This window comes from Myotis myotis, unplaced genomic scaffold, assembly GCF_014108235.1.
Source record: "Myotis myotis isolate mMyoMyo1 unplaced genomic scaffold, mMyoMyo1.p scaffold_m19_p_1, whole genome shotgun sequence".
Classification (NCBI taxonomy): Eukaryota; Metazoa; Chordata; class Mammalia; order Chiroptera; family Vespertilionidae; genus Myotis; species Myotis myotis.
Window position 1 is genome coordinate 124956127 of NW_023416313.1, and position 18631 is coordinate 124974757.

Below are 18631 nucleotides of genomic sequence, written 5' to 3' on the forward strand. Positions count from 1 at the left end.
TTACTTTAAATATGTGAGTCTGGTTATTACTTTGATATCTAAAAATTCTTAAATTATTTATTTTTGTGGGAGAATAAAATGCAAAAACTTCTTAATGGGCTTTAATGTCCTTGGCCTTCGTATCCCAACTTTCCCTTGACTTTCCTTAAGCCCTGTATTACCTATTTATTGCTGCATAACAAATTACTCTCAAATTTAGCAGTTTAAGACAAAAAACACTTTCTTGTGTCACACAGTTTCTGAGGTCTAGGAGTCTCAGAGCAGCTTATCTGGATTAGAGTGGCCCAGGTTCCTTCACAAAGTATTAAGGGCTGCAGTCTTCTAAAGGCTTGAGCTCAATCACATAATTGCTAGCAACTTCAATTCCTTTTTGACTGGAGGCCTTTCTTCATGAGCTTCTCCATTATTGTATCAGTGTTATCACAGCATAGCAGCAGGCTTCACCCTAAGGTAGTAATACAGAAGACAAGAGAGGGCACTTAGGAAGAAACTACCGTCTTTTATGACCTAACTAGAGGCCCGGTGTATGAAATTCGTGCACTCGAGGGGGTCCCTCAGCCTGACCAGCACCCTCTTGCAGTCCAGGGAGTGGGCCTAAGCCCTCCGTCGGACATCCTTAGCACTGCTGTGGAGGCAGGAGAGGCTTCAGCCACCGCCACTGCCACTGCACTCGCCAGCTGTGAACCTGGCTTCTGGCTGAGCAGTGCTCCCTCTATGGGAGCACACTGACCATCAGGGGGCAGCTCCTGCTTTGAGCGTCTGCCCCCTGGTGGTCAGTGTGTGTCATAGCTACCTGTCGTTCCACCGTTTGGTCATTTGCATATTAACCTTTTTTTTTAAGGTATCATTTTTTTTAATATATTTTTATTGATTAAGATATTACATATGTGTCCTTGTCCCCACGTTACCTTCTACCCCCCCTCCCCCCGCTCATGCCCTCCCCCCTCCCCCCCCCGTTGTCCGTGTCCATTGGTTAGGCCTATACGCCTGCATGTAAGTCCTTTGGTTGATCCTTCCCCCTTACCCCCACCCTCCCCTACCCTCCCTCCAAAGCCCGACAGTCCAATCAATGCCTCTCCGTCTCTGGATCAGTCCTTGTTCATCAGTTTATGTTGTTCATTATATTCCACAAATGAGTGAGATCCTGTGGTATTTATCCGCTCTCCAGTTCCATCCATGCTGTGGCAGATGGTAAGAGTTCCTCTTTCTTCTTCCTCTTCTTAAAGAATACCTTTCAGCATTTCATATAATGCTGGTTTGGTGGTGATGAACTCCTTTAGCTTTTTCTTATCCGTGAAGCTCTTTCTCTGACCTTCAATTCTGAATGATAGCTTTGCTGGATAAAGTAATCTTGGTTTCAGGTTCATGCTATTCATCACTTTGAATATTTCTTGCCACTCCCTTCTGGCCTGCATGGTTTCTGTTGAGAAATCAGCTGACAGTCGTATGGGTACTCCCTTGTAGGTAACTGACTGTCTTTCTCTTGCTGCTTTTAAGATTCTCTCTTTATCTTTTGCTCTTGGCATTTTAATTATGATGTGTCTTGGTGTGGTCCTCTTTGGATTCCTTTTGTTTGGGGTTCTCTGCGCTTCCTGGACTTGGAAGTCTATTTCTTTCACCAGGTGGGGTAAGTTTTCTGTCATTATTTCTTCAAATAGGTTTTCAATATCTTGCCCTCTCTCTTCTTCTGGTACCCCTATAATTCTGATGTTGGTACGCTTGAAGTTGTCCCAGAGGCTCCTTACACTATCTTCATATTTTTGGAATCTCTTTTCTTTTTTCTTTTTCAGTTGGGTATTTTTTGTTTCTTTGTATTTCAAATCTTTGACTTGATTTTTGGGATCCTCTTGTCTGCTGTTGGATCTCCGTAGATTATTCTTTATTTCAGTCAGTGTATGCTTAATTTCTAGTTGGTCCTTTTTCATGTCCTCCATGGTCTCACTATACTTACTGAGGGACTCACTAAATTTATCGGCGGTTTCCATAAAATTCTTGAAAAACCTCATAAACGTGGCCTTGAACTCTATATCCAGTCGTTTGCTTTCCTCCATTTCTGCCATTTGTGACCTGTTTCTTTGTCTCCGCATTTTGGTTGCTTCCCTGTGTTGATAGAGTGGCTTTGTGTGCTAGGTGTCCTGTAGGGCCCAGTGGCTCAGCCTCCCCAGTTACCTGAGGTGGACACTCTTGGTGCACCCCCTCGTGGGCTTTGTGCACAGTCTTGTTGTAGCTATGCCTTGGTTGTTGTAGGATCACTGAGAGGAATTGACCTCCAGGGCAATTGGCAGCGAGAATCAGCTGTGTCTGCAGTGGGAGAACTTCTGTGCTGGAGACACCCTTCTGGGGCAAGACTTGCTTCAGTGGGGCTTTGGTGCTCACTGAGACTGCACCCTGAGTGTGTCCCTTATGGATCTGAGGAGTTGTGATCTGGATGGTTCCCCTCTGACCACTGGGTACAGTGGCTCTTGGATCTAAGGAGGTGCTAATTTAGCCTCTGCCTGAGGTTACACAGCAGGAACTACGAAGAGAACTGCAGATTCCCCTTCCTTTTTTTTGAAGTTTGGAAGTGCCCTGATGATGCTCAGCTGTGTAGCAATGCAAGCTGCTGTGGGGCCTTGGGCCTTCTCTTGGAAGCTCTGGGTCTATCTGGCCCGGCTGCGGTTAGGTAATTACAGGTTGCAAATGGCCGGGGCATTCATATGCAAAAGCCTCTGCCGCAGCCTGGGCGGGGCGGGGTCTCAAGAAATCAAAGGGCAGAGAAAGCAGCTATGGCGGAGCCTCAGCCCCGCCCTAAGGAGTCGCGAGTCCCAGTCCCGGAAATGGCTGCAAGCACCTCTGAGGGAAAGCCGCTCTCAAGCTCGCCCGCTGCCAGACAGTCCAGTATCTCCCCGTATGACTCCTGGGTCCCCAGAGACTTCCCGGAACCGGATTTCAGAGCCCTCGGGAGCTTGTGTCTCCCTCCGGATTCACAAAGACAGCCCGTCCTCAGGTGCCAGACCCTTTCGCGTGCGCGAGCCCCCGTACCTCTGCACTCCACCTCTGCAGCTCCTCCCGCTCGCAGTGTGCTTTTCTTTCCTTCTAGTTGTAGAATTTACACTCAGCCAGCCCTCCTGTAGTTCTGGATGATGTCCACCTTGTGTTTTTGATGCATTTATCGATTGTTGTGGGAAGCAGCAATTTCCCGGTGTTTATCTATGCCGCCATCTTAGTTTCTCCTGCATATTAACCTTTTATATAGGATTTTTGTAAACTACATACCTTCACTTCTGTCATATGCTGTTGGTCATATAAACCAACCCTGGTAAAAATGTAGGAGGGAACTACACAGGCAGTGAATGCCTTGAGTTTGGGATCATTGGAGGCTGGCCACCACAGTCTCCACATGCAGAATATTTTCATGTGGAAATATGAAAATATTTCCTCCCTAAACCCACCAAAGTCTCATCCCGTTACAGTATCAGGTCACAGTCTAGAACAGCCGTGGGCAAACTACGGCCCGCGGGCCCGATCCAGTGGCCCGTTTGAAATGAATAAAACTAAAAAAAAAAAATGACCATACCCTTTTATGTAATGATGTTTACTTTGAATTTATATTAGTTCACACAAACACTCCATCCATGCTTTTGTTCCGGCCCTCCGGTCCAGTTTAAGAACCCATTGTGGCCCTCGAGTCAAAAAGTTTGCCCACCCCTCGTCTAGAATATCCAAATTGGGTTCAGGTACAATGAGGCTTCTCAGATGTAGTTCAGTAAGTACACCTTCTTAAATATAAACTCCTCTCAATCTGAGAACCCAAAGAGAGGTATCTGCCCATCTCCCCTCACATACTCAGTATATATAATATTAGGTTAGGCTTAGGATAATTGTTTTTTGTTTTAATTGTTTTATTGCTTAAAGTATTACAAAGAGTATTACATATGTCTCCTTTTTTTTTTCCCCACCCTTGACAATCCCCTGGCCTCCCCTACCCCCCAATGTCTTCTGTCTATTGGTTATGCTTATATGCATGCATACAAGTCCTTCGGTTGATCTCTTACCCACCCCCCTCCAGCCCCCCAACCCTTCCTGGCCTTCCCGCTGTGGTTTGATAGTCTGTTCAAGGCTGTTCTACCTCTGTATCTATTTTTGTTCATAAGTTTATAATGGTCTTTATTATCCATGAGTGAGTGAGATCATGTGGTGTTTTTCCTTCATTGACTGGCTTATTTCACTTAGCATAATGCTCTCCAGTTCCATCCATGCTGTCACAAATGGTAAGAATTCCTTCTTTTTTACAGCAGCATAATATTCATCATATAGATGTACCACCGTTTTCTAATCCATTCATCTGCTCATAGGCACCTAGGCTGTTTCCAGATCTTAGCTATGGTGAATTGTGCTGCTATGAACATAGGGCTGCATATATCCTTTCTGATTGGTGTTTCTGTTTTCTTGGGATATATTCCTAGAAGAGGAATCACAGGGTCAAATGGGAGTTCCATTTTTAGTTTTTTGAGGAAACTCCATACTGTCTTCCATAGTGGCTGCACCAGTCTGCATTCCCACCAGCAGTGCACGAGTGTTCCTTTTTCTCCACATCCTCTCCAGCACTTGTCGTTTGTTGATTTGTTGATGACAGCCATTCTGACAGGTGTGAGATGGTACCTCATTGTTGTTTTGATTTGCATCTCTCGGCTGATTAGTGACTTTGAGGAGGTTTTCATATGTCTCTTGGCTTTCTGAATGTCCTCTTTTGAAAAGTGTCTATTTAGGTCCTTTGCCCATTTATTTATTGGATTGTTTATCTTCCTTTTGTTAAGTTGTATGAGTTCCCTATAAATGTTGGAGATTAAACCCTTATCGGTGATAACATTGGCAAATATGTTTTCTCCCATGCAGTGGGCTTTTTTGTTGTTTCGTTGATGGTTTCTTTTGCTGTGCAGAAGCTTTTTATTTTGATGTAGTACCATTTGTTTATTTTCTCTTTAGTTTCCAATGCCCTAGGAGCTGTATCGGTGAAAGGATAATTGTTATAAAACATTCCTATTCAAAGGAAGACAGAAGGCAGGAGGCACAAGGGTACTGTGCCTACTGGTATATAGCATTTCTGAAATCCAGTCAGGCAAATGATGGTAGTTTCTTGGTTAAGCATCATTTCCTGGAGATAATTCACCAAAGGCTCTCAGCTTTGCCCTTTGTGCATTTGGTTCTACCTTCTATTCACCTTTTCCTTTTCCATTAAAGGTAGAACATGTTTGTTACTGAAGTTTTCTTAGCTTACTTCCTGCCAAAATTTTTAGACTCTGAAGGCCTCTTTTTATTTTGTATCATCTCTGGTCTCTCAGTTCAAGCTGGCAATGTTCCTGAATATATAATTCTTTCAAAAAACTTTGTGGGTCCTCTTATGAATTTTATTGAGGTCTATTCCATTAGTTGGAAAGCCATACCCATAAGTGCCTTTGAGATAAACCTTTCACTGCCTTGAGCTTTTGCTGGAGACAACACTCTTAAGCTTTCTAAAATTTAGCTTCATTGTTTGATTGAGAAAATCTTTGATGCACATAATCCTCTTCAGCAGGCCTTTTGTCTGCTGAAGCACCATCTCTGATCTTTCTGAAATCTTAGAAGATTTTTAGTTACTCCCTTGCTTAGTTTTTTAGACCATGTTTTTTTGTCAGTACCCTCCATTTGATCGTGGCTCAGAATCCATTGCTAAATTTTAGCATTGTTTGCAATCGAGAGAGACTACAAATTTTCAAAATCAAGTCCTGGGTCCTCATTTTTACAATATATATCACATAAACAAGGCAGTGCTTTCAAGTTTCTGGATGAAAATCACCTTAGCCAGATAACACAATTCATTAGGTAAATTTCTACTTTTCACGTAACTACTAAAGGTAACTGTTATTAAATTTTCTGCCCTCACCTGTAGCTTTATAAAATACCTTAAGGCTTTCATTAATAGCTTCTTCACTAATACTGTCCTCAAAGGCCATGATCTAGTTCCAAAGCCATCCCAACAATTTAGATTTGTGACAAAGTGAGGACTCTCAGTACCAACATATGTGTTAGTAATCTATTGCTGCATAACTACTTATCTCTAATTTATCAGCTTAAACACATCAATCTCAGAGTTTCTGAGGATCAGGAATCTGAGTGGTTCTGCTCAATAAACTATTGTACTTAATGTCTTAGTTCCTCACTTCTGCCTTTGCTTACACTGCCCCTCTTTACCCCAAGTGTCTTTCCTGTATTCACTCAACACACTTCTGTTTGCTTTCAACTTTTATGAACACTTTCTTGGCTTGCCCTTTTTAAGCCCTATGACAGCATCCACACTTTAAGAAAATTTATGTTGCTATGAAAAAAGCTCATAGATTTATTGAATTTTGAGTCCCTTCTGCAGTTGCCTTGGCAGTGCCAGATCAAATGATTTCACAGGCTGGACATTCCCCACCGTTGCTTTATATGATGATTTCTTACAAAACCTTTCAAAGCAGAAACAATGTTGTAACTTAAAAGATAATACTGTTTGGAACAAATGTTTCTTTAATAAATGTTTAAGTAGTTCTGGAAAATATAGGTACTTTATGATTATTTGGGTTTGAAAAATGAGAATCAGATACCTGTTTGAACATTTGGAATAAGGCTAATAAAGTAAGATTTAAGCTGTGCTTTCTGTAAGATTGGGAAGGATGTGACATTCTAATTATTTAAGCCAGAAAAAATTTCATGGCATTCCCAAAATTATGTTTTGTGAAACACTGTGCTAAAAGTATGTATATTGTGTTAACAAACATTTATAAACTTATGAAGTATAATGCTAAAGAGTATATTATGGAGTCCACAGATATCTTGTCCTTCAAGGGGCTTATACTTCATATGGTAAGTAGACCATGATCTGGGACAATCCTTTTAAGTCCAAAGGGACTTAAAAGGTAGATTAGAAATATCTATTTTTACTTTGGGTAGTTTATGTAATCAATAAAAGTAAAATCATGTAAAACCAAAATTAGTTAATTTTACTCTAACATTCTTATATTAAAATTCCTTTTTTCTGATCTGGTTGCAGTTACCTTTTTATTACCTTGAAGTTTTCTTTTCATCTACTGTGACATCTTTACACTTTATATGAGAATCGTATATGAATTCTCCCCCATAGTAAGTTTTTCCTTTATAATGTAATTTCAATAAAAGAAAAGCAATCTTTTTTTCTGTATACCAGGAAATGTCATAGAATCAACTCTATAAAAATATATTCCTAGATTCCTTTGTATTGTGTTTTTAAACACACTATTTAAAAACACCTTGTTGAACTCTTATCTTTTATCTCAACTTTTATGCTATGATTTTGTAGCATACACTTTCAGAAATTTCTGCTAACTTTTGTAGTGATAAGAAATGTTTTGTTTTTCTTGGGATGGGGCAGAATAAGAAATGCTTATGATAGAATTAACATTTTTCCTGGTCTTTATATTTTTAGGTTTGGATTTTTCATATAAAATTCTTAATTCTTATTTATATCTAAAACTCATTTTTCATGGATGCCTAATACTGTGTATCACTAACAAGAAATCAATTAAATAACTATAATGTTTCTTTATTTCTGGGCTCAGCTAAATTAAATCCTCTCTGGAATAAAACTTAAATTTGGATTTAAAAACATCTGCAATTTCTAAGATTCAGATCTAGAAAATTTTTACTAGTTAGCCTGCCTTATCATCTGAAAAATAATGGAATATATTCTAATGTTTACTGTATGAAGTAACATGAAACAAGATGACCAATATTCCTAATATATGTGTATTTTCTAAAAGCATTACTGGGGCCTGTTAAGAGTAATTCTTGTGGTATAAATATGTAGCATATTGGTGTTATGCTGTCAAAGTGTCATTTACTAGACCTTACTGTATATTCTGGCCATACCTCTTTTTTTTTTTTTTTTTTTACGGTAACTAACATTTAAAATTTTATTTATCATTAGTAAAATTTAATGACTAGTAAAAGCAGTGTTTGACTATTTTTTTTTCAAGAAAAACGATCTTAATTAAAATAATGTTACATGCAGTAAACATTAATATCTCAAGAAATGATTTTAAATATGTTACATGCAATAAACACCAACTATTCAAGAAAAATGACCTTACATATAGTAATATTACATGCAATAAACATTAATATTTCAAGAATAAAAGTATTTTAAGTGTAATAATATTACCAAAACTGTGCTAACATAGTATGATATCACAAAAGTTGTAGGAAATACTAAAAATCTGCAAATAACAGGATTACTTCTATTATTTTCTAGCATATTCCCTCCCTCCCTTGCTCTGTTTTTGTTCATCAGTTTCCATTGTTCATTATATTCCACAAATGAGTGAGATCATATGATATTTATATTTCTCTGACTGGGTTATTTTGCTTAGCATGATGCTTTTAAAGCGTATTTTGTCAGATATGAATATTTCTACTCCAGCTTTTTTTTTCTTTTCTGTTTGCATGGATAATTTTTTCCCCTCCCTTCACTTTCATCCTGTGTGTGTCTTTTGTTTTGAGGGGGGTCTCTTGTAGACAGCATATAGTTGGGTCATTTTTGTATCCATTCAGCTACACTACACCTTTTGATTGGAGAATTTAATCCATTTACATTTAGGATTATTATTGAGAGGTATTTATTTATAGCCATTTTAATTCTGTATGGCTAGGTTTCTCTCTCTGTTTCTTCTCAGCAATCCCTTAGAGCAGTCCCTTTAGCATTTCTTGTAATGCTGGCTTGGTGGTGATGAACTCCTTTAGCCTTGTTTTGTGTGGGAAGCTCTTTATTTGACCGTCTATTTTGAATGATAGCCTTGTTGAATATAGTAATCTTGGTCTCAGATCCTTGCTTCCCATTACCTTGAATATTTCATGGCATTCCTTTCTGGCCTATAGAGTTCCTGATGAGAAATGAGGTGTCAGCCTTATGGGAACTCCTTTGTAGATAAGTTTTCTCTTGCTGTCTTTAAGATTTTCTCTTTGTCTTTAATTTTTGGCATTTTAATTATGATGTGTCTGGGTGGGGGTCTGTTTGGGTTATTCTTATTTGGGGTTCTCTGTGCCTCCTGAACTTGTGTGACTTTTTCCTTTACCAGATTAGGGACGTTTTCTACCATTATTTCTTCAAACACCTTCTCTATCCCTTTCTCCCTTTTTGCTTCTTCTGGCACACCTACTATTCTAATATTGTTTTGTTTCACATTGTCCCACAGCTCCCTTAAGCTGTCCTCCTGTTTTTTAATTGTTTTTTTCTTTTTGGTTCTCTGATTGAGTGATATTTTCAACTCTGTCTTCTAATTCACTGATTCAATCCTCAGCTTCCCCTAATCTGCTGTTTTCCTTCCAATGTGTTCTTTATTTGTGTTATGTCAATCTTTATCTCAGACTGATCTGTTTTCTTTTTTTTTTAATTAAATCTTTATTGTTCAGATTATTACATTTGTTCCTCTTTTTTCCCCCCCATAACTCCCCTCCTCCCAGTTCCCGCCCCACCCTCCGCCCTCACTCCCCACCCACTGTCCTCATCCATAGGTGCACGATTTTTGTCCAGTCTCTTCCCACATCTCCCACACCCCTTTCCCCCCCAAGAATGGTCAGTCCATTCCCTTTCTATGTCCCTGATTCTATTATAATCACCAGTTCATTCTGTTCATCAGATTATTTATTCACTTGATTCTTAGATTCACTTGTTGATAGATGCATATTTGTTGTTCATAATTTGTATCTTTACCTTTTTCTTCCTCTTCTTAAAGGATACCTTTCAGCATTTCATATAATCCTGGTTTGGTGGTGATGAACTCCTTTAGCTTTTCCTTATCTGTGAAGCTCTTTATCTGACCTTCAATTCTGAATGATGGCTTTGCTGGATAAAGTAATCTTGGTTGTAGCTTCTTGGTATTCATCACTTTGAATATTTCTTGCCACTCACTTCTGGCCTGCAAAGTTTCTGTTGAGAAATCAGCTGACAGTAGTAAGGGTATTCCCTTGTGGGTAACTGAGTTTCTTTCTCTTGCTGCTTTTAAGATTCTCTCTTTGTCTTTTGCTCTTGGCATTTTAATTATGATGTGCCTTGGTGTGGTCCTCTTTGGATTCCTTTTGTTTGGGGTTCTCCACGCTTCTTGGACCTGTAAGTCCATTTCTTTCACCAGGTGGGGGAAGTTTTCTGTCATTATTTCTTCAAATAGGTTTTCAATATCTTGCGCTCTCTCATCTTCTGGCACCCCTATAATTCTGATGTTGGTACGCTTGAAGCTGTCCCAGAGGCTCCTTACACTATCCTCGCATTTTTGGATTCTTTTTTCATTTTGCTTTTCCGGTTCGGTGTTTTTTGCTTCCTCGCATTTCAAATCATTGACTTGATTCTTGCGCTCCTCTGGTCTGCTGTCGGGAGTCTGTATAATATTCGTTATTTCAGTCCGTGTATGCTTAATTTCTAATTGGTTCCCCAATATAACATCGAGGGTCTCATTAGTTTTCTTGTAGATCTCATTAAGTTTATCGGCGGCTTCTAAACAGTTCTTGAGAGACCTTAAAAGTGTGGTTCTGAACTCTATATCTTCCATTGACAATTTTGTCCTGTTTCTTTGTCTCCACATTTTGTTATGCTTCCTTGGTGCACCCCCTAGTGGTCTTTGTGCGCAGTCTTATAGTTAAACCTTGATTGTTGTAGCTAATACCAGGGAGGGTTTGACCTCCAGGCCAAGTGGCTATGAGAATCAGCTGTGTCAGCAGTGAGAGAACTTCTGTCCTCTAGGGAGGTGCTAATCTAGCCTTTGCCTGAGGCTATCCGGCAAATGCCTCTGTGCAGGGCTTGGGCGGGGCGGGTCGCACAGGATCAATAGGGTGGGCCGGAGAGAGCAGTTATGGCGGCTCTCAGTCCTGTCCCCAGGGGCTCTGCCTCTCTGAGTCCCAGCACCCGCTGCAAAGCTCGGAGAGAAAGCTGCACTCGCTCTGACCAAAGCCAGACAGTCCCGCTTCTCCCGTTTGAGTCTGGGTCCCTAAAGACTCGCCCGGATCTGGAGCTCAGAGTCTGCGACTCCCTCCCGATTGAAAACGCCAACCGCGCCCTCCGCCGCCAGCCCGCTCCGCGCACTCCGCACCTCAGAATTTGACTTCAGCACTGCGCCTCCTCTGAGTGTCCGTATGCGTTTCTCTTTCCTCCTAGTTGTAGGACTTCCACTCAGCCAGCCTTCCTGTGGTTCTGGGTGATGTCCGTTCCGTTTTTTAGTTTCACTTTTGAAGTAGTTGTTCAAGGCAGCAAACTCCGGCGTTAACCTATGCCGCCATCTTGGTTCTTCTATTTATCTTCTATCTGATCTGTTTTCATAGTTACTATATCTTTTTTCATACTGTTGAGCATTTTTACCATCATTACTGTGAATTCTGTTTCAGATAAATTTCTTATACCTGCTTCATTTATTTCTTCTTCTGGAGAATTCTCTAGTTCTTTCATTTGGGGGTTGTTTCTTTGTCTCCTCATTTTGGTTGTCAGTTTGGATTTGTGACTATGTTTTCAGTAGATCCTCTATACCTCTCAATCTCTAGTGCAGGGCAGTGTTAAAGGCTGTTTCTGACTAAGTGGATCAGGTAAAAGTCTCAAAGCCTCCAGAGACTGCCTCTGTCTACAGACTAATAGGATTCTGACTTGAGTTGCCCCCAGGCAATCATCCTCAGGTGTGGCAAGAGTTTTTTTCAACAGAGTGGGGCAGTTGCTTCTGCCTGGAGACTAATTGTTACTTTTAATATCTTAAGTGGCCTCAGGCCAAGGTGTTTTCCAATAGGGTGTGTCCACTGTCTTTTCTCCAGGCAAGGCAGATGTCTATGTGGGAAAGATGTCCTTTGCTATGTGAGGGAATGACTCGGGCCAGGAAACATGGAGTGTCTGCCTTCTGAGCTCTATCTCCTGAGTCCCTAGTCCTGGGTTCTGCTCTCACAGCTCCAGTCCACTTTACCCTCCCTCTGCCAGAGCACAAGGTGGGTGGCTCAATAGGGCATTTTTGTGCGTTGGCCCTTTAAGAGGGTGCCTGAACTTTCAGCTGCCACTCCCTGGCAGACAGCACCCCACTGCTTTTCACAGTTAGATGTTATGTGGGTACCCTCCTCAGTTTGGTGCTCTCTGCTGGGGAGCCTAGCTTTGGGATTAGATACCAGAGTTCTCAGTGGCACCCCTTCCCCTTCCTCCTTCCCCTCCCCCCCCCCCCACCTGAGATATCTCTCTGGGACTTCAGTTGTTGTCTGTGGGTGCCCAGCCAGCCCTTTCGTGCCTCTGCCCCTCCTACCAGTCTCTACATGGTCTCCACTTTTGGTCCTTGGGTATCAGGGTTCTCTCCTGTGAGTTTTCCATTGACTATTCAGGAAGCCTTTCCATATTTCAGTCCTAATTCCTGGGAGCATGTCCATGTAGCATCCTACTCTGCCACCGCCTATACCTCCTTTTTTTTTTTTAAATATATTGTATTGATTTTTTACAGAGAGGAAGGGAGAGAGATAGAGAGTTAGAAGCATCAATGAGAGAGAAACATCGATCAGCTGCCTCCTGCACATCTCCCACTGGGGATGTGCCTGCAACCCAGGTACATGCCCTTGACCGGAATCGAACCTGGGACCCTTCAGTCCGAAGGCCGACGGCTCCATCCACTGAGCCAAACCGGTTTCGGCAATATACCTCCTTTTGATTGCTCCAATTCCTTCCAAGTTTTCTCCAACCACGGGATTATTTCTTGTTTATTCCTATGTACTAAAATATTCCTCTACAAGTTGGTTTAGTAACCTCTTTCTGATCCCTTAGATCTCAGTTCAGGATATCTACCCATTAGGATGTCTGTTACATGCTCCAGTAATAATCATATCTTAGCAATTACTGTTTAAGCTTCCTTTTTATTTATGTGGTTATTTGCTTAGTCTTTACCATCTGACTCTAAACTCCAAGTACTCTTAGCTTCAGAACTTAATGTTTCCATTATTTGTTGAATGAATGGCTAGATTTGCCTGTTAATTTATTCATATGAAATTTTTTTTTCTGAAGATGGGCAAAATAAGAAATGCTTATGATAGAATTAACATTCTTTTTTAAAAAATATATTTTATTGGTTTTTTACAGAGAGGAAGGGAGAGGGATAGAGAGTCAGAAACATTGATGAGAGAGAAACATCGATCAGCTACCTCCTGCACACCCCCAACTAGGGATGTGCCCAGAACCACGGTACATGCCCTTGACCAGAATCGAACCTGAGACCTTTCAGTTCACAGGCCGACACTCTATCCACTGAGCCAAACCAGCTAGAGCAGAATTAACATTCTTAATGATAGACTAGGCTTACCTGTTAATCTATTCATAAATAGTGCTTATGATAGAATTAACAGCTTAATCTGTCCCAGAGCTGTGTTTAAAGATTAGGAGCATAATTCCCACTGTAATTTAGTGGGACAATGATTATTCCATTAAATTCTTTTACCATGTTATTTCTATGTGATTAGACACATTACTTAACTGCTAGATCTTAGTTTTATCATTTGTAATATGAACTTGAACTACTTGATCCATAAGCTTTTTCTGACTCAAATGTTCAGTGACGTTCATGGTTTCTCTAATTAAGAGACAGTATAGGTAAGGCTGTGCTATAAATATACAATCCTAAAATATTAGTGCCTTTATAACAAATTAATTATTCATATCTTGTATCAGTTATTCAAATTATCTGTTCAGAAGTTACCTATCACTTCAGCTCAAAACTCAAAGGCCAAAACAAGTCTTATAGCTCCACCTAACAACAATGGAACCAGGAAGTATAATCTATCCTAATATATAAAAACCCTGGGACCGTCACATCCGCAATGACCAAGAGGCTTGACCAACCGGAAGTCAGTTCTGCAGTTAGTGCTGGGTCGCCGTGCTTTGGCTTCAGGCACTGTGACCCTGCACTGACTGCTTAGGGGTCTGCAAATCAGGCCCTGAGAAAGGCTTAAAGAGAGAAGCAGGGTCTCATTCGTAGCCTTGATGGCAGCCGTTGCTCAGCACTTGCCTCTCTCTTTAGCTCCAGGCCTGGTCAGTAGCCACACCTCTATTTCTCTCCGGGCCTTTACCGGGGCTGCTGATCAGCCCCACCTTTCTGATCAGGCCCTGTGGATAGGCCCAGAGACACTGACTGGCATAGAAACCGACCAATCAGAACCAAATCTGGGTCAACTGTGAGGAGCCAATGGCTGCCTAAGAGGCAGGGCTTTTGACACTGACTAGCATAGAAACTGACCAATCAGAACCAAATTGGCCAGCAGAGGAGGGCAGTTGGGGCGAGATCAGGCCGCAGGGGAGGGCAGTTGGGGGCCAGCAGGCCAGCAGGGAAGGGCAGTTGGGGGTGATCGAGCCAGCAGTTAGGTGTTAATCAGGCTGGCAAGGGAGCAGTTACGAGGTGATCAGGCTGGCAGACAGAAGTGGTTAGGGGCAATCAAGCAGGCAGGCAGGCAAGCGGTTAGGAGCCAGCAGTTTTGGATTATGAGAGGGATGTCCAACTGCCGGTTTCGGCCCAGTCCCTGGGATTGGGCCGAAACCGGCAGTTGGACATTCCCTGAGGGGTCCCAGATTGGAGAGGATGCAGGCTGGGCTGAGGGATACCTGTGCCCAGTGCACAAATTTTGTGCATGGGTCCTCTAATATATATATAAAGCCAGTGTTGTGATGACCAGTACGACCAAACGACCGGTCACCATGAGATGCTTTGAGCACCTCTCGGTCCCTCCCCCATGGCCCACAGGCTCCAATCGCAGCAAGGTAGGCGGCAGGTGGGCAGGGCTGCGAACAGCGATAGATTACCTCTCGTGATATCACGCGCTGGGCCTCTAGTTCTACCATATGACCAGAAGGCAAAGAACAAAAATATTTGGCAAACAGCACAATGACAGATCTGCCCTCTGGTCAACCAAAAGTTTGGATCATTTTCCTTCCCACAGACAAAATTGTCTCATCTCCTCCCCAGTGAATCCAGCATAGAAATACCAGTTAAATAATATCAAACTTCCTCAAAGTTAACTGCTCTTTTCTTAGTCAAAGACCTTGATTTTTTTAAGAGTCTCATGCTCTACCGACTGAGCTAGCAGGGCACCTAAGACCTTGATTTTTTAATTTATGGCTTGGATTGAGCAGCAGTCTTCAAATAACTATAAGTCCACAAATTTTTGGATTCTTCCTTTTCATTCCTGCTTACTAACGGGTCAGTTTTCAAAATTTTTTATTTATTGTGGAGCAGCTATCACACTATTTTAATATTCAGGGTTTTTTTTATTAACCTCGTCTAGAGCTTGAGATTTGTTAAATGCATTATCTCCTTTTCAAGTCATCATAACTGACTTTTACCAATATTTTGTGCTGCCTAATATGAATTGCCATCCTTCCAGCTTTGGGGAATTTTCCTTGCTTCCTGGCCCCCAAACTAATGGTATATATTTTAGTCTTTGTGTTATAAAAGTATCCCATTTCTGGCACCAATTTATGTCAGTCAGGACAAACTAGGTTATGATATGATAATAAACAACTTCAAAAGTTTATTTCTTTCTTTTTTTTAACATATATATATTTTATTGACTTTCCACAGAGAGGAGGGAGAGGGACAGAGAGCCAGAAACATCAGTGAGAGAGAAACATCAATCAGCTGTCCCCTGCACACCCCGCAATGGGGATGTGCCTGCAACCAAGGCACATGCCCTCGACCGGAACCGAACCCAGGACCCCTCAGTCCGCAGGCCGACGCTCCATCCACTGAGCCAAACCAGCCAGGGCCAAAAGTTTATTTCGTGTTAATGTTATATTTTTTTCATGGGTTAGCTGGGAAACCAGGCTGATGCAGCTGTCAATATCTCAAACATGGTGACAGGTGGAAGGAGCATTTTGAAGGACTTCACATAATTTACCAGCAATTAAATACTCTGGTCCAGAAGTAACATAAGAAGCTTTGATTCACAGCTCATTGGCCAGAAATAGTCACCTGTGCCACCAGCCAGCCACAGGAGGGCCAGAAAAAGCACAGTTGTAATGTGTACCTGACCAAATCAGAAATAATTGGATGAACAGAATTAAAGACTACCTAGTAGACTTTCAGTATTCATCTTTGTGTATTGGGGAAAGAAGATGAGGAAAAGAGGGTAGATAATTATTGTAGATTCAATCCTACAACTCCTTGCATTTGGACAATGTGCTAACTGTCCTCTCTTTTTTAGAGGACATTTGTGAAGACAGATAACTTCAGTAGGCCATGTTTTATCTCTCCTGAGCTTAAGGTCTTTAATCTGTCCTTCACTATTAAAAAGTAAGTTTTTCATTCTGACCATGGTTTGTTCAGATTATAATAAAAATGTAAATAATCTCAATTACTTAGTAGCAGGCATATTTTAGTTGTCATGATTAGATTGACAGCCATTTATTACTGGAAAGTTAATTCGCCTTTATAGAGTTAAAAAAAAGAATAGAATGTCAGTGTCTGTCAGAGTTTGCTGCTTTGAAATGAGATTTTTATTAAAGTACATTACTTATTCTTGTTTAGGTGTAGAAGAATCATCCTTCCATTCTGACCCAATTTAATGCAACTCTTGAGATGATACAAACTTTTAGCATAGTTTACTTAACATTTTTTTTTTTAATATATTTTATTGATTTTTCACAGAGAGGAAGGGAGAGAGATAGAGAGTTAGAAACATCGATGAGAGAGAAACATCGATCAGCTGCCTCCTGCACATCTCCTACTGGGGATGTGCCCGCAACCCAGGTACATGCCCTTGACCGGAATCGAACCTGGGACCTTTCAGTCCACAGGCCGACGCTCTATCCACTGAGCCAAACCGGTTTCGGCAACTTAACATTTTTTAAGAAACTTAAATATTATCTGGCAGACTCCAGACAATAAATAGGCTATCATATAAGAGTGTTTGTATGAGCCTAAAGACCTTTGCAAGAAGGAATATAATTTACTTTCTAAGTTTATAAATACCAGCTAAAGTGTGTTAGGATTAGACCTGAAACTGCTATAGGTATATTTTTCAAGTTTTGCAACCATTTGCCCTTTCTTCCCAAATAAAAGTTAGGCATTTTTCTTTCTTTTGCCAGACCTACTTTAGGTAGCTTTAAAAGTTTAAAATTTTTCTGGTGAGTTATCTCTACCCATTGGGATGAAGTGTGTGGTATCAAATAATCTTTTAAATGAATTATTGCCACTGATTTAACTTGATCAGCAAAGCTGGGAGAACAAGGCTTCTTTATGACTGTATTGCATTTTTGCTTGTACTTTTAAAGTGTGTAGGAAGTTCTCATTCTCTCGTAAAAGCTGAAAAAGTGACTGACCATAGTATGAATTTGTCATATAGACTTCTTGAGTTCTATAGTGAGATTTGATTATCTTCAGAGGTTAGGATTATTTTGTTAACAGTGTTGGTCTGCCAGTAAAAATGAATTGGAGGTTTAAAATGTGTTCTTTTGTAAGATTAATAGGAGAAATGATTTATTTTAAGAAAACACAGGATAAATTTGGAATTAGTTTTATTATTGATTTGTTGGTTCATATATAGCTACAGTAAAGTAGTTTATATTAATGCATCTTGGTATAACTTCACTTTTCCTCAATGCAGCCTTATAACTTAGGAAAGCATTTTCTACCCATTACTAATAAGGAAAAATGGCTTAATTGTTTTCATTATTTTCATAGGAAGAACTAATAAGTATGCACTAGGTACTGTGCTAAGAGGTGTACCTGCATTTCTTATCTCATTTTATCCCTATAATGGCAGTTACCTCATTTTACTAATAAGAATATTGATGTTTAGAGAATCTAAATTGCAATGAGTAAATGGCAGAATTGGGATTCAATCTGGGTTTCTGGCATCAGAACGTGTATTGTTAAATAGTATACCTTGTATATGTCTTCCTGTTGAATACAGAGTATTCTAATAAAGTCAGATTTTATTTGTGTACGGTATGTTTTATATACAAGAAAATTTGTAGTACCAAATAACATTAAATTAATTAAAATAATTTGAAATTACGAAATATGATTTATTTTCATTCACCACTGTGTTAGTTACTTTAAATAAAAGGAGACTGAATTTGAGTAAGTGAGGGAAACAAATATATAATTAAGAACATATTGAGACTATGAGAACGCTTTTTATTTTTTAGCCACTATACAATAACATACCTTCAGAAATTGCATGGGAAGTTTTATGGTTTTGATAAAACCAAGGGACTTGGTATTAGTTAAGAAAAGAAAGAAAATTTTGTAAGGTTATTTTTAGGTTTAGTCTGAAATGAATAATAAGAATATTGTATAAACTAGCACTTTTTCCTGCACCAGCCATGTATAGTATTTTCCAAAGGTACCTTAAATGTATAAATCTTAGCATTCAGACAAATCCTAAAGGTTTATATTTTTGATGGGTAAAACAAAATATTATTAATAAAAGCAGTGTAATAACAGCTAAGTCTTGATTACTGCAATGACTGGCAAACATAATAGGAAAACATAACAGAAAAATCTGTTATTTTTATAGAACCAGGGGATGGTCAAATTTAGTCTGACTTGAGACTTTGTTTCAACCTTCTTAGTTCATCACATAGGCCCTTATTTCTCTGAGGTGGTAA

General features: G+C 40.2%; 1 protein-coding gene across 12 annotated transcripts in view; it reads left to right on the forward strand.

Annotated features, from left to right (window-relative positions):
* EPC1 (enhancer of polycomb homolog 1) overlaps positions 1 to 18631 on the forward strand; it is a 125189-nt gene that overhangs the window by 54369 nt on the left and 52189 nt on the right. For 2 of the 12 annotated variants that reach the window (XM_036350966.1, XM_036350996.1), the window contains exon 1: positions 15774 to 16310. The exons of the other annotated variants lie outside the window; for them this stretch is intronic. The gene's annotated coding sequence lies outside the window, so the exon portion shown is untranslated. Of the gene's footprint in view, positions 1 to 15773; positions 16311 to 18631 lie in introns of those variants that run through there. 12 annotated transcript variants of the gene reach the window in all.